Source organism: Anas platyrhynchos, chromosome 3 (genome assembly GCF_047663525.1).
Source record: "Anas platyrhynchos isolate ZD024472 breed Pekin duck chromosome 3, IASCAAS_PekinDuck_T2T, whole genome shotgun sequence".
Taxonomy (NCBI): Eukaryota; Metazoa; Chordata; class Aves; order Anseriformes; family Anatidae; genus Anas; species Anas platyrhynchos.
The window spans coordinates 78,602,481-78,615,597 of record NC_092589.1 but is presented as its reverse complement, the minus strand read 5'-3'; the positions used below and the strand labels follow the sequence as shown (position 1 = coordinate 78,615,597).

General features: G+C 34.2%; 1 long non-coding RNA gene across 1 annotated transcript; it reads left to right on the top strand.

Moving 5' to 3' along the window:
• The first annotated feature begins 350 nt into the window (after window positions 1–350).
• Window positions 351–6,893, top strand: LOC110353047 (uncharacterized). Its single transcript, XR_002402994.4, has 3 exons — window positions 351–384; window positions 3,414–3,535; window positions 4,718–6,893. It is a non-coding gene; the product is annotated as an uncharacterized lncRNA (long non-coding RNA).
• Window positions 6,894–13,117: the final 6,224 nt, after the last annotated feature.

The following is a 13,117-nucleotide window of genomic DNA, read 5'->3' as shown; positions in this document are numbered from 1 at the left end:
GAGGACAGATTTTTACTTAAACTCTACCCTTTATGCATTATAGACTGTGTATCTGTTCCTCAAATAGCATTCTGAAAAATATTCTATTTTTATTGAATATAATGAAGCTATGTTCTAAAAAATATGAATTCAGCAAGAAAGACTGTTGTCTTCAATGCACAGCTTTGATTTAATTGCATTCTCTGGAGAACATCATGTTACTGAATGTCACTCTATTATATTCTTTCTAAACAGTCTGTATAACGATACAAAGCACAGGATATGCTGTGTTTTCCTTCTCCTTTAATGTAAACTTTGGATAAATCGTTATAATTTGTATTGAATAGATTTTATCTTATTTATTAATCCATAGCAATGACAACAAATTAATGACCCAAAGATCAGGTGAGTAATTTAAATAAATGTTTTCATTCCATTTTCTCTGTCTGTCTACGTAAATATTCTGGAATATATCTGTATATATTGGTTGGTACTGTATAAAAGGTTGATACCTCTTTTTTATTATTTTATTTTTAGTATTGTTATTTTTACTTTTCTTTTTTTTTTCAGGCTGAAGGGATTATTTGTTGATCATATGACACGTGGTTTTCATCAATATAATTGTGGTGGTTTTACACCCTTTGTCATTCACCACCATTACCATAATTGTGCTGGGCAGCTAAACACCACAACCGCTCTCTCACTCCCCCTCCTTAGATGAGGAGGGGAAGAAGTAAAGCAAAGAAAAATCACAGGTTGAGATAAGGATAATTTAATTAAAGGGAAATAATAATAATAATAATTAAAGAACGATTATTATGAACTAAACAATTTAACTAAAGGGAAAAAAAAAAAAGGAAAGGGGAAAAGGAAGAGGAAAGGAAAAAAAAAGGAGGAAAACAAAAAATAAAACAAATGAAGGCTACGTGTAAGTGCAGAGGAAAGAATTACTCTCTATTTCCCACAAATGAGCGATGCTTGACCACGTCCTTGAAGCAGGGCCTCAACGCACATACCTGGTGTTCGTGAGGAGGACCAACGTTTTCACAATGAAAGCCCACCCCTCCCCTCTTCTTCCTGTTTCCACCTTTTATTGCTGAGTGTGACATTGTATGGTATGGAATATCCCTTTGGTTGGTTTAGGTCAACTGCCCTGTTGATGTTTCTCTTCTCACTTTTTGCCCACCCTTTAGGAGGGTTAGAGAGAGGCCCAATGCTATGCCAGCACTGCTCAGCTGTAGACACAACACTGGTGTGATAACACTGCTGTTCCAGCTACAAGTGCAGAGCTCACTGTATGGGCTGCTGCAGGGAAAGTTAATATTCCAGCCAGACCCAGTACAATAATATGGCACAAGTCTCACATACTTCATTAAAATCAGTAAAGCAAACATACTTCTAAATGTTACAATACATATACAATACATGTAAATATTACGATACTTGTACGATACGATGCATTTTTGCTAGTTTATATTCAAGTGTCATGCTACCAAACTGGTGAGATTAAATACACCACTTTTTGGTTTAGGACAAAAATAGCTTGTCTAAGGAGTCAAGTTCTTTAGTTTTGCTTCTCAAATGTATTGTTTTAGAGTTACTATATCACAGATGTCATCACCTGTTAATCTGTGTGAACAAATAATTACCATATAAGACCAGAGAGCAATCTAGGTAGCAGGTGACCTCTGTAGACCTATAGAGGCTCCCCATGTCTTTTTTTTTTTTTTTTTTCCTACAGGATTTTGATGTTTCCTCTCTTGCCTCCCTTAACTGCTATCAACTGTGCCTAAATAACCTACCTCTGCCTACAACATTACCTCTCTTATCCCATCATAGGATACCTCATAATATTTTTTCGGCATCCTGAATGATGTGACACAGCTGGGCCATATCAGAGATTTTTGCATTGTTCACTGCTGTGTAGGCTGCCTATCCCCCTTCTCCCTCTACTCTTAAGAGCAGAAATTTTCCAGCAGGTGATGAGAGGACTGCAGGAATAATACGAGTTTGGCATCCTCAGTAAGGTCCAGCATAATTCAGTATGGCTAGAAGCCCTTCATCATAAAAAGAAACACTAAGACTCCCTTGTTCTGATGTTCTTTTCTAGGTTTCTGTAATTACTTTTAGAGACAGAACACCTGGATAATTTTTTTTTTTCCTCACACACTATAGACATCCTTAGGTGTAGATACATTTCTTTTCTCTAGATAAACTTTAAAATAAGCCAGTCAAATATCAGACATGTCTCCCAGATGGGTACACATCTTCTAATACAATGCTGTTTGACCTTATTATCTTGCGTGTGTTCACACAGCACCTAAAGAGGCAAGAGCTATGAATATTATGTTTACCAGATGGAGAACTTAGTCACATAAAGTTAAGTATCAAAGAATAAAAGAGAAATCTTCAGCAGAACAAGTAGATAAATTTCAGGTACCTGTGGTCCCAGTCTAGTGCTTCTGTCAAACAGTTCTTAGTCAAAGAGAGACAGAGGTCATATCTGTTTTTCTGATGACAGGCTTTAGTGTTGAAGGAAATATTAAAACATTTGAAGCTTTTCATTTCAATGTGAACTTGCAGCATCTTCTAATTTTCTTTAACCATACTCTAAGTACAGAAAAGTAGGAAGAGAAAATGTTCATGTGTTCAATATCTCTTTATTCATACACAATGTTATATGTATAATAATGTATGCACATGACGGCTTATCTCCCTTATGACATTCATCTTCACCTCTGAGGAGAGAAATAATAAGTCACTAGTGACTATTGCACTTGACTTATCCCTCCACATCAGAGAAGATAAATGCCAATAGAGAGATCAACTCTTTTGTATTCTTTTCTAGGGGAGAAGGAATTTATCATAGGGATACTGGAATTTATCTTGATCAGATACAAATGATTTCATCATGGTAATAAGGGAATACTTATTGCATGCATACAACATCCATATTTTGAGTATAGTTTCATTTTTTATATATAGTTGAATTTATAAAACAGTCTCCTACTTTTAAGTCAATGCAAGTTGAAGCTTCCAGTTCCTACAGGCTTCCATTTAGTGAGAATTATTTGGGTAAAGGGAGAAGGGAGCAGAAACAAAAGAACAAATGAGGAGAGTGAATATAAAATGTATGTAAAAGGGAATTGGTACACAACTGAGGCATTTGTTGTCATGTATCACATCATATTAAATTGGACACTTCCCAACTTCTGCTAATGTAACACCATTTTGATACAGCTTTTATGCATGAAGTTAATATCTACTGGAGATAGAAATGCAGCAGAACATCTTTTCCAGATATTGCATTTGAAAAATACAAGCAAAATTTCCTTCAGAGTAATATTTTATTTGTTCTTTTTATAACCTGACTGTATCTCTTTTTCTATTTCCTTTTCATTTTTATTAACAAAGTATTTTCTCTAAAAATATAGGTCCTATTTCTTGATATGTTGTTATGGTTTCATTCAGTGCTGCAGGACCAGGTAGCAGCTACAACAGCTGGATTCAACCTCTAGAAAATATCCTGAAGGTATTCCAGCTATTGATCAAAGAGGTCAGAGTTTCCAGTTTTCAGAGGCCCCTTTGCTTGAATAAACCCTATACTCTTCAACTGTCATAATCTCTTTGTTCTGGAAAGTCTGAGAGCAATTAAGAGGGTTGCTGATACCTCTGTAACTGATGGTAAAACAAGTCTGAGAATCCATGTGAATACCTATAGATACTCTAAAGCTGTTTGTTTGTTTGTTTGTTGTTGTTTGTTTGTTTGTTGTATTTCAGATTTGTGGCAGATGGTAATGGAGAAACTGAAAATTCAGGATTATCACTGTTCCTTTTTCATATAATTCCTTGTTTCTGTAACCAGAAGGACACCTGTTGTATAGGTCTGAAAAACACAAAAATTACAGTGGGACTTCATTGACAGCAACTGTGAGGTGAAGCAGGCAAAGTAGAAGGAAAACAAAATGTTTGTTTATGCTCAATAACTCTTATGGTACAGGAATACTGCAACAGGAATGAAATAAGATACATGACTATGTTTCAACTATATGTAGTGAATTAGGTTACATTTGTTAATGTTGGCTAGACTGTTTATAAAGACATTTTAATCTATCAGAAAAGCCTATAGGCTCATATTAAAGACAATTCTGATTTGTGAAAGGTTTATGTTATAGGTTCTTTAGGTATCAGCATTGCCTCATATTAAAATATAGAGCATTTTACAGAGACATGCCCTACTGTTTGTCACTTTGCATCATGATGCTATATCTCAAAAATCACAGCCCCACCTAACCTCCCTACTCCTTTTTATTATTTTTTTATTATTATTATTATTTATTTATGGAAAACAAATGGATACTGAATAGCTCTTGAAAACAAGGGTTTACAAAGATCAGGAACTTGGAAGCAATTCTTAAGTTGGTGTTTCATGGACTAAATAGGTGGAACTGTGACAGCTTAAATTGATATTTTAAAGAGGAATTAATACCTTTAATATCAGTAACTCACTTTAATAAATGTGTTCATCAATATATATTTTAGATAATATTTCCTTCTTTGTTTTATATAAAGAATCCTAATTTATAACAACAAAACTAAATTCATCAGTGAGTCTATCTGTATATTTAAGATATCAGTTTCTGTGTTTAAGTATTTGAGATAAATATCATAAAGTTATATTAGGGAATATGTAAATTCATCTGCATGTGTTATCTAAATACTTTGTGTATACTTTTAGGTTCATATTAGTGTTGAAACTAATATACTGCAACCTTGAGCACAGTGGGAGCTATGAGAATCAGGGGAGCCATCAAGCAGGCTGATTAGACTGCCCACTGAGCACAAGTGATATGAAAACAAGCAAGCCTTGGCCAGCACTAAAGACAGAATGCAGCAGGAACTGCAGGCATGTTATACAAAGTGGGATGCTGTTGGCACTTATAAAATAGCAAGATGGTGCAAAAATGGACCAATCACCCCAAAATGCAGCCTTGAGTGATCAGTGCGTCTCATGGGAATGATGGGACAGAGTTAGTGGAATTGGAAACTAAATCACAGCCTTTGCTGTGCACACAGTTATGGATACACATGTTTATATATAACCTGTCCACATATCTGTCAACATTACTATTCTGACTGCTGTGGCACCTTGGTATGCTGGTGATATTTCAGTGAAAGAAAACAACTATTTTTTTAATTTTTATTTTTTTAACTTCTGAATGAATTGTAAACACAATAAACAGATTTGGAAAAAAATGAAATAGTACATACTCAAAGTACTGCATACAATTTTAGTATCAAGGACTGCTATAGGTCTTTAACTAGAGCTCCGTACAATTTCTGATAGATTTCTAAAAGGAATGCATGGATATTTTTATTTTGGAAATGCATATAGACATATTTTTTTTTGCCTGTAATGCTCCTGTCAATGATGGAAACATTATAGATTTTGTAAACTTGAGAGAAATCAGGTTGAAGGGCAGATACTTCAGCTTGATATCCAATAAGAAATTATGTAACTGTGTGTTCTTCTGAAAAGAGATTTAAACTACGTCTTGCTGTACACCGCTATTGTGGATCATTCATTTTGTGGACATGTTACCAAGGCTGATACTCTTCATATTCACAAAAGATGAATACACTCTGCCCTCAGTGAAAGGCAGAGGTGGCTTTACAAGTGAGTCTTTCTACTAAGAAAGGCATGGACATGTTTGTACTGACTGCAGGAGGAAGAAGGAGATGTTAGCAACTGAACCAAAGCAAATCTACAAATATGGGACTCCAGAGGATCTAAGAAACCCTTTGTTTTGTTTTGTTAAGGAACTGTTGCTATAAGAAATGACAGAAAAGCCTCTGGTTTGAAAACACTATCTGCTTTCTCCATCCATTGCTCTGTCTCCACCCATACTCATGACAAAGCAAATTTTAAGATTTGTTTACTAATTTCTCCTCAATATGGAACTATTTGGAATACCATTGCATATAGTCTAGTGTTCATCTCTTGTGTCACTTGAGGAACATGGTCATATTGTCACCTTATTTATATCTGACAGAAACCTTTTGCTCTCTTGATTTTAATGATGAAATCTTTTAAAAATATGAAATTAAAAAGAAAAATGAAGGTGCATGAAAAAAAATATTCACAGCCTTTTAAATCTTCTGCATTGAACAATAGATTTCTGTTCCTCAGCGTTTCTCTTTGTTGCATTCAACAAAAGGGCACCGGTGTTTATAATCATTACATGATTTTCACAACTTTCAAAAAAGTACTTTATGTTTGATGTTATCCCTATGATTTGTGTCAGCTCATATGTGAAATCAAACAGTTAAATTTTTGACATAAAATCCTAACTTTAAAGGGGATGTCATTCACCACCACTTGAAATTTTGGCATTTTGTACTCTAGACTTTGTGAAATAAGGAATGATTACAACAGTAAAACTGACAGTCCCTTCAACTATCAGAACTGAATGTCATGGGGGCATTAACAGTATATCCAGCCAAAAGGAGCTTCAATTTTAATATAAACAAGTATACTTGAAAACTGAAGACCAACAGTAAAGAGAATTTCACAGACTGCTTGGAAAATCTGTCATACTCTTTCTGGCCTAAATCTGATTCCAGGTAACCAGCCCCTTTAATAAATAGAATTAAAGTAAAATAAGCTGCTTAAAATAATTTAATTCTGCTTGGCTATAGTATGGACCACAATTCTTAGGGAGTTCCTCATTATAAATACAATTTTCCTAAGCTTTCAGACCTAAAACAGTGTTCAAAGCAAATACGTTCCACAGTAAATAATATGTCCTGGTATGCATTGCAAGTATCAGTAAAACTCATGTACAGAATACATGATATAGGTCTGCTAACAAAGACTCGAAAGTTCTCAATACCTTCTTCCTATTTTTCAACATTACTATGATTCGATGGTGTTTCTCATATGAAATCAGTTATTTTATTTCAGTTCAATAGTGTTTGCACAAAGTCGTAACCATGGCTTTTCATATTCTGAATGTAAACCTATTCTGATGGATATATGTATGTTTTACAGAACCAAGATGTCAGTGGCCTTTGGTCCAAGTAATAAAATCACCTCTTACACAGAAACAAGAAGTACTGTTAAGGCTTTAAACATCATCATAAACTATCATGAGTCACTCAGTACATCATCTTCAGGTACATCTTTTGGTCTGTTCTTACCAGCATCCATCGATCACAGTTTATAGGCTCACAAATGGCTTGGCCAACACTCAGTAGTAATATTTTAGCCATATCTACACTGCAAATAAAATCTATAGAGAAAATGTAAGGTAAATGTCTGATGTCTGGTAAAAAAAAAAAAAAATAATAATGTTGTATTTCTCTCTTTGTGAAAGTACTCGCTTCTAGGATGCAGGTGTCTCAAGATGCATCCATATCTACAGCCAAGGCTGCTCTAGTACGTCTGCCTCTCTCACAGAGATCAGAACTGAATCTAGACAAATGACATATTAGTTCTTCCCTTTTCTTCATGATTTTTTTATATTTTAAACTTTGCAGATCATTTTGTCAAACAGTTGTTAGGACAGTGATTTATCTTAATGACCAAAATCACAGACAGGGAACATATTCTGCCTTCCTCAGCCAGTGTAGTCTCATGTCAGTCAGTTGATCAAACAAGCAATTTCTAGAAGAAAAGCTGGTACTTTATGTATAGACAAGTAGCTGAAAAGTTAAAGTGAATTTCATGTAATTAATATTACAAGGCTTTGGATTCTGCATCTAAGAAAGCACACACAAGGTCAAGGGCAGAGCCTCAGAAGAGATGTTACTACCATGCCATGGTCCAGGTTCAAGGCTATTGGATGCTTTGGAAAGTTGTTAAAGTTGTCTATTTTGTCAAATATATCATGCTGGAAATTGACCCAAAGATCTCATTGTGTTGTGTTTTTTATTTTTTTTGCGCCAATTGAAATATCCTATGTTCTTTACTAAATTGTAATATAGTTTCTATCTTGTTTCATTTTTGAAAAGCTTTTTTTTTTTTTTCCTCAAAACCTTCCCCATATGTATCAGTTTTAGAAGGTACATAATTCCAACACTGTCATATAATACACACTCCATCAATAATAAACTGCTCTGAAATAAAATGGCCTTTAATTTTCTTATAAATATGATCAACATCAGAGCACAGAGTATCTCAAAATCCCTCATTCAATTCACCAACTCAACAGTTTCTCAACTTTGAGGGAAAACTAAATAGCAAAAGTGGTACTTGAAGTATAAGGTTCTCAGGTGAAGCTCAGGAGATATTTGTTCTTCAAAAGTCAATATATGCCTCAGATTTCAGAAGCTGTTCTATTAAGACTGGTATAAATAGACATTTACATTAGTGTTTTCTGCATTGCAACTAAATGTTGCAGTACTCTTGCCATAATCTTAAACTCATCTTGCTGTTGAGTAGTCCATTTTCCCCTTGGATTTCCAAACTATCTTTTCGTTAGATTATTAGTTCTGATAAGTCAATACAAACAGGTACCAATCTCCATGCTAAAACCAAAAACTACTAATATTGGAAAAGAGAGTCTGAGCAACAAATAATGGCAGTGGAAACTTTTAAGTATGCAGCTGTGAAAAGAGTGAATGTAATCTCTACTGTCTCTTAAAACAATCTAAAACTGTAAGTGACCACATTATGGTTTCTAGTGTTAGTATATTGGGAATATTTACTTAACATTGGAAGAAAGTAGATGTGTGAAAAGTTAGATGATTTCTGATTTTTCATTCATCAAAAAGATATTTTGAAGGAGGGAGGAGGAAAAGTTAATTTATTTTATTCTCTTTGGAAATTATAATCTAAAACATGAAGTCAGAAGCTATTTCTTGGAAAACTGTTTAGCACTTCTTTAATATATTTCATTTGTGTAATAGGTTTCATTTGTGCCGTCAGTCCACATCCATTCAGCATAAGTTAGAATGGTTCAGAATAGAGTCAAAGTGACATGAAACTATGACTACAGTTTTAATGTTTCTCCTCAACTCAGCCAGCAGGGAAAAAATGTGCTTATGTCAAGCAAGTGCTTAAGCATGTGCTTAACATTATATGTGTGATTCATTAAAAGGACTGCCAAGTTTGAAGCTGAAAGGGATCATTCCATTCATCTGGTTTGGTCTCCTGACTTAATAGAGAAGTTGTCACTTCTCTGGATAGTGACAACGAAAATATGGTTGCAAGTTTCAAAATCTCCCTAGAGCATCAGGATATAACTTTTCTTGATGGGATATATCATGGAGTTCAGTTTTAAGGACTATGATGTTCAGAAACTTTCTGCCAATAAATGCTGGTCTTGCAGAATTACACATAAAATTGTAGACTTGTCAGTTTTCAAGTGTGTCAGTATTTTATTTAGTTAAATATTAAAAATAATTGATTTTTTAAACTACATAGTATTGTGAGGAGTATGCTGTTACTTAATTTTGTGTGTTTTTAAAAAGCACATTTGTAAAAAAATTTCTCATTATGATAAATAATTTGCAACAAAAATTGATAATCTAAATATTGTTTAAAAATGAAGATGTAGAGAAAATATTTTATTTAGAAACAATGATGTTTATAATAGTTGGTTTTTAATAAATATGTTTGAAAATATACTACGCATGTTTCAATTCATTCTTGTTTAACATAATGTATGATAAGTGGAATATTAAATGGCCAGACAGTTTAGTTTTTTGTTGTTGTTGTTGTTGTTTTGTTTTTTGTTTTTACTTAAAAAGAATTTTAATGAAAAGAACAGGCAGGCAAAATATTTCTTGAGCTCTTCGTGTATAGAGAATGTACAGACAAAATATTTTACTGTAGATCCTTACATACAAATAGTTTATAGTGTATTTCATAAATGCTAATTTCCTTTCTAAGCGTCTCTATTGAGCATTGACTTTGGAGTAACTTATTGTATGCTTAAGTTAATTACATCTACAAATATTTGCAAAATTCAGAGAAGAGGCTTTACCTGCTAAAGGCAGCAGAATCTAACCCATTATTAACTTTACTTATTAAAAACTACTTACATTATGTCTTTGTTGTCTTTTGACTTTACTACCAGGAAATGGGTAACAAGATAAATCTATATTACCAGTATATGGAAAAAAACACCTTTTTAATATATAAACCTTGAAATATCACAAGACACAATGCTATGACTTTTGGCCATTTTATCCATATGTCAAATAAGCCATTTCTAACACAGCAAATACAAACACACACAGTCTTTATTATTTAAAAACAATACAGAAACTTTATTTTTAAAATCTAAATTTTAAAAATCCCTAACACTTTTCTACTGCTTTTGATGTCTGTAGATAATTTGTAAATTGTAGAATTTACAAATCATATCATTAGGAAGGTCTCAAATTCTAAAGATTAAAAATAGCTTTGCATTAGCTTTGAAAGGTCAGTGTGTACAGGTACCTTGTGTTAACAGAAGTACCTGTCACTCAAACATTGTTCATTCTTCAGAAAGATATTCACCAAAGCAGAAAAAGTAGCATCTTTTTCTTTTCTTTCTAAAGAAAGAAAATAAAAATAGACGGGGAATTTTGGTAGTAAATATGGTTAAAAATAAGGAAAAAATCACATAATCTTTCAAATGTTATGTATGAATATTGACATATTTAGACTGGAAAATAAAGAAGGTACTTATAGGTAACAGAACAAGAAAGATAATATGATCTGCTTCACCTATTTAAGTGAATGAGTTAATACAGAGAGAAATAAAGTACTTGATAAGTTGATTCAACAGCCTAAGAAAGAAGTTCAAAGAACTCTACTCTGTACAGTAAAAACTGGAAGAGCTGTCATACGCTTCCTAACATTAATACCTTGTGGAGAAAAAAAAATGACATTAACAAGCATCTGAAAAGTATTTGTTAGGCCTGATGAAACTTAAATTTTTCTTTGTTATGATCTTATTATACACCCTTGTTATGAGGGCAACTCATCGGTATGTTGTCCTTTACAATAAACTGTATTTGCAGCACAAAGTTTACCTTTGTTATTGGAAAATCACAAGCAAGAGTTAGAATGCACCATTCTCAAATCAAACTTTGATTTGTTGAAAACAAGCAGACAGTTCATATTTTATAGGTAACTAAATTATTCCTTTGCAGCTACAGCGCTGGTTATTGAACTAATCATGTGCAAATACTTGCAACTTGCATTCTACATATTGCCATCAAAACAGATATGCATTGTAATTAAGCAGGTATTTTTTATCAATCAAGTTTTTCCAAGTGAAGATATATTTGTGTGTATTGAAAATGCTGCTGTCTTGAAGCCAGGTCATTTCACATCACTGTGAAAGGTTTTCTGACATTATTTTAACTTATTTTTGTGGAGTCCAGGATAGAATTTGAGGCAGGCAGGAGCACTAAATAGAAGTAAAAACTCAGTTTCCAGCGTTTCCTAAGAGCTTAGTGGTCAGGGTTGTCTTGAAATAAAGTCTCTGATTCAGCACAGGATGTGCATTCCCATTGTCCTAGATGAATGTCTTACACAGCAGGCTCTTCTGAAGCACATACCGCCTTTAGCTTCTCCAATTGTTGCAACAGTTGAATATTCTTTCCTGATATATGCAGGAACTATGTTCAGTATTGTGGCATCCACCTGTCATGTACAAGAATTTTGGAAATTGAAATGAGACCTGAAGATTAGTTTTGGGTAGTTGCCCTATCTGCCTTTTACTCAATGCCTGTTGGGAGCCCGTGGAGAAGAGGGCACTGACATGAGAAACAATGTGAGTTTCAGATTTCAGAATGGCTTTCAGATTTCAGAATGGCTTCGGTTATTCTGGCCTTTTGGTTGTTAGAACTTTTCTTTCTGCACCAGGCTTTTGGGTGTCTGTAGCCTGCTGTCCCAAAATATTTCCCAGTGTTGTCCACTGTTGGCACTCTGCTGCTAAAACAAGTGATGTTCCCACTTTGCACTGTAGCCCCTGGGCTTAATGTCTTGGTATCCATGAGCAGCAAAGTTGCCTCTTTTGAAAAACATCCTCTCTTCCATGCCTAAGGCTCTGCAGTTCCTGGTGAAGACCTACACTACCTCATGTAGAAATTGTGAAAATAACTTTTATTTTAAATGGTTAGAAGCAGGTGTCAAAAGATTGATAATTACTATGGCTCTCAACTTTTCTTATTCCACCCAATAGCATTTTATTTTTTTGTTTTGCTACAATAAATAATTTGTGCAATGGAGATGTAAAATATATATATGTGTAAGTGCATTCATCAGAAATCAGACCAAATACTGTATAAGAACAGACTAGAACAGACTTCTTGCATTGTATGAGCTCACTCTCTTTCTTTCTTTCTCAAGGACTTCCTGGTGATGCTGCATACCTGTACACCTCAACATCATTTCTTCTAAGCCAGTCTCATAGATTTCCTCAGAAGGTCTCTAACTCTGTCTTTCTCCCTGAGCAGATCACACAGACTTCTCTTATTTGGCCAGAATTAACAAGCTGAACCTACAGAATTGAGTCAGCACAACTTTCTCAGTATTTTAATGCACATTCTTACACTTGCTAATAGCTTGGGTCAACAGATGAGGCCTGCATTCCTATGCAGGGGCATAGATCGTACTATCCTGATACAAATGTCAAATAAATTACCAAACCGTTAGTTCCTTGGCCACGCTGTTAGGGGAAATAAATAAGGCTGTGACCTAAGCTATTGTTTATGAGTCAGGTCTTCATCATGTAGTAGATATTATTGTACATGAGAAATAATGGCACAAGCAGAAAGATCCAAAATTTTGCTGTGAGGTTGCACTTACCACATGGTATATTAAAATATAATGAAAATATATTATGTTATGAGTTATAAAATAATGTCAAATAGACCAAAATGCAAGCAGGCTCCTGACTGAATAAATCAGGGAGAATACGCAAGGCAATAAATTCCAGTCAGTTTCCTCGCTGTGTGGGCAAAAGGGGATTAAACAAGGCAGTAGCTTAAATTTATAGTAGCTCTTATTTATGAGTCAGGCCTCAATCATGTATCAGAGACACTAGGCCTATAATAATGGCACAAGCAAAACAGAACTGATTCTCAGAGGGCGGATGCCTTCAGGACATGAAAGTGTTCTACTGCACAATGTAGAAAT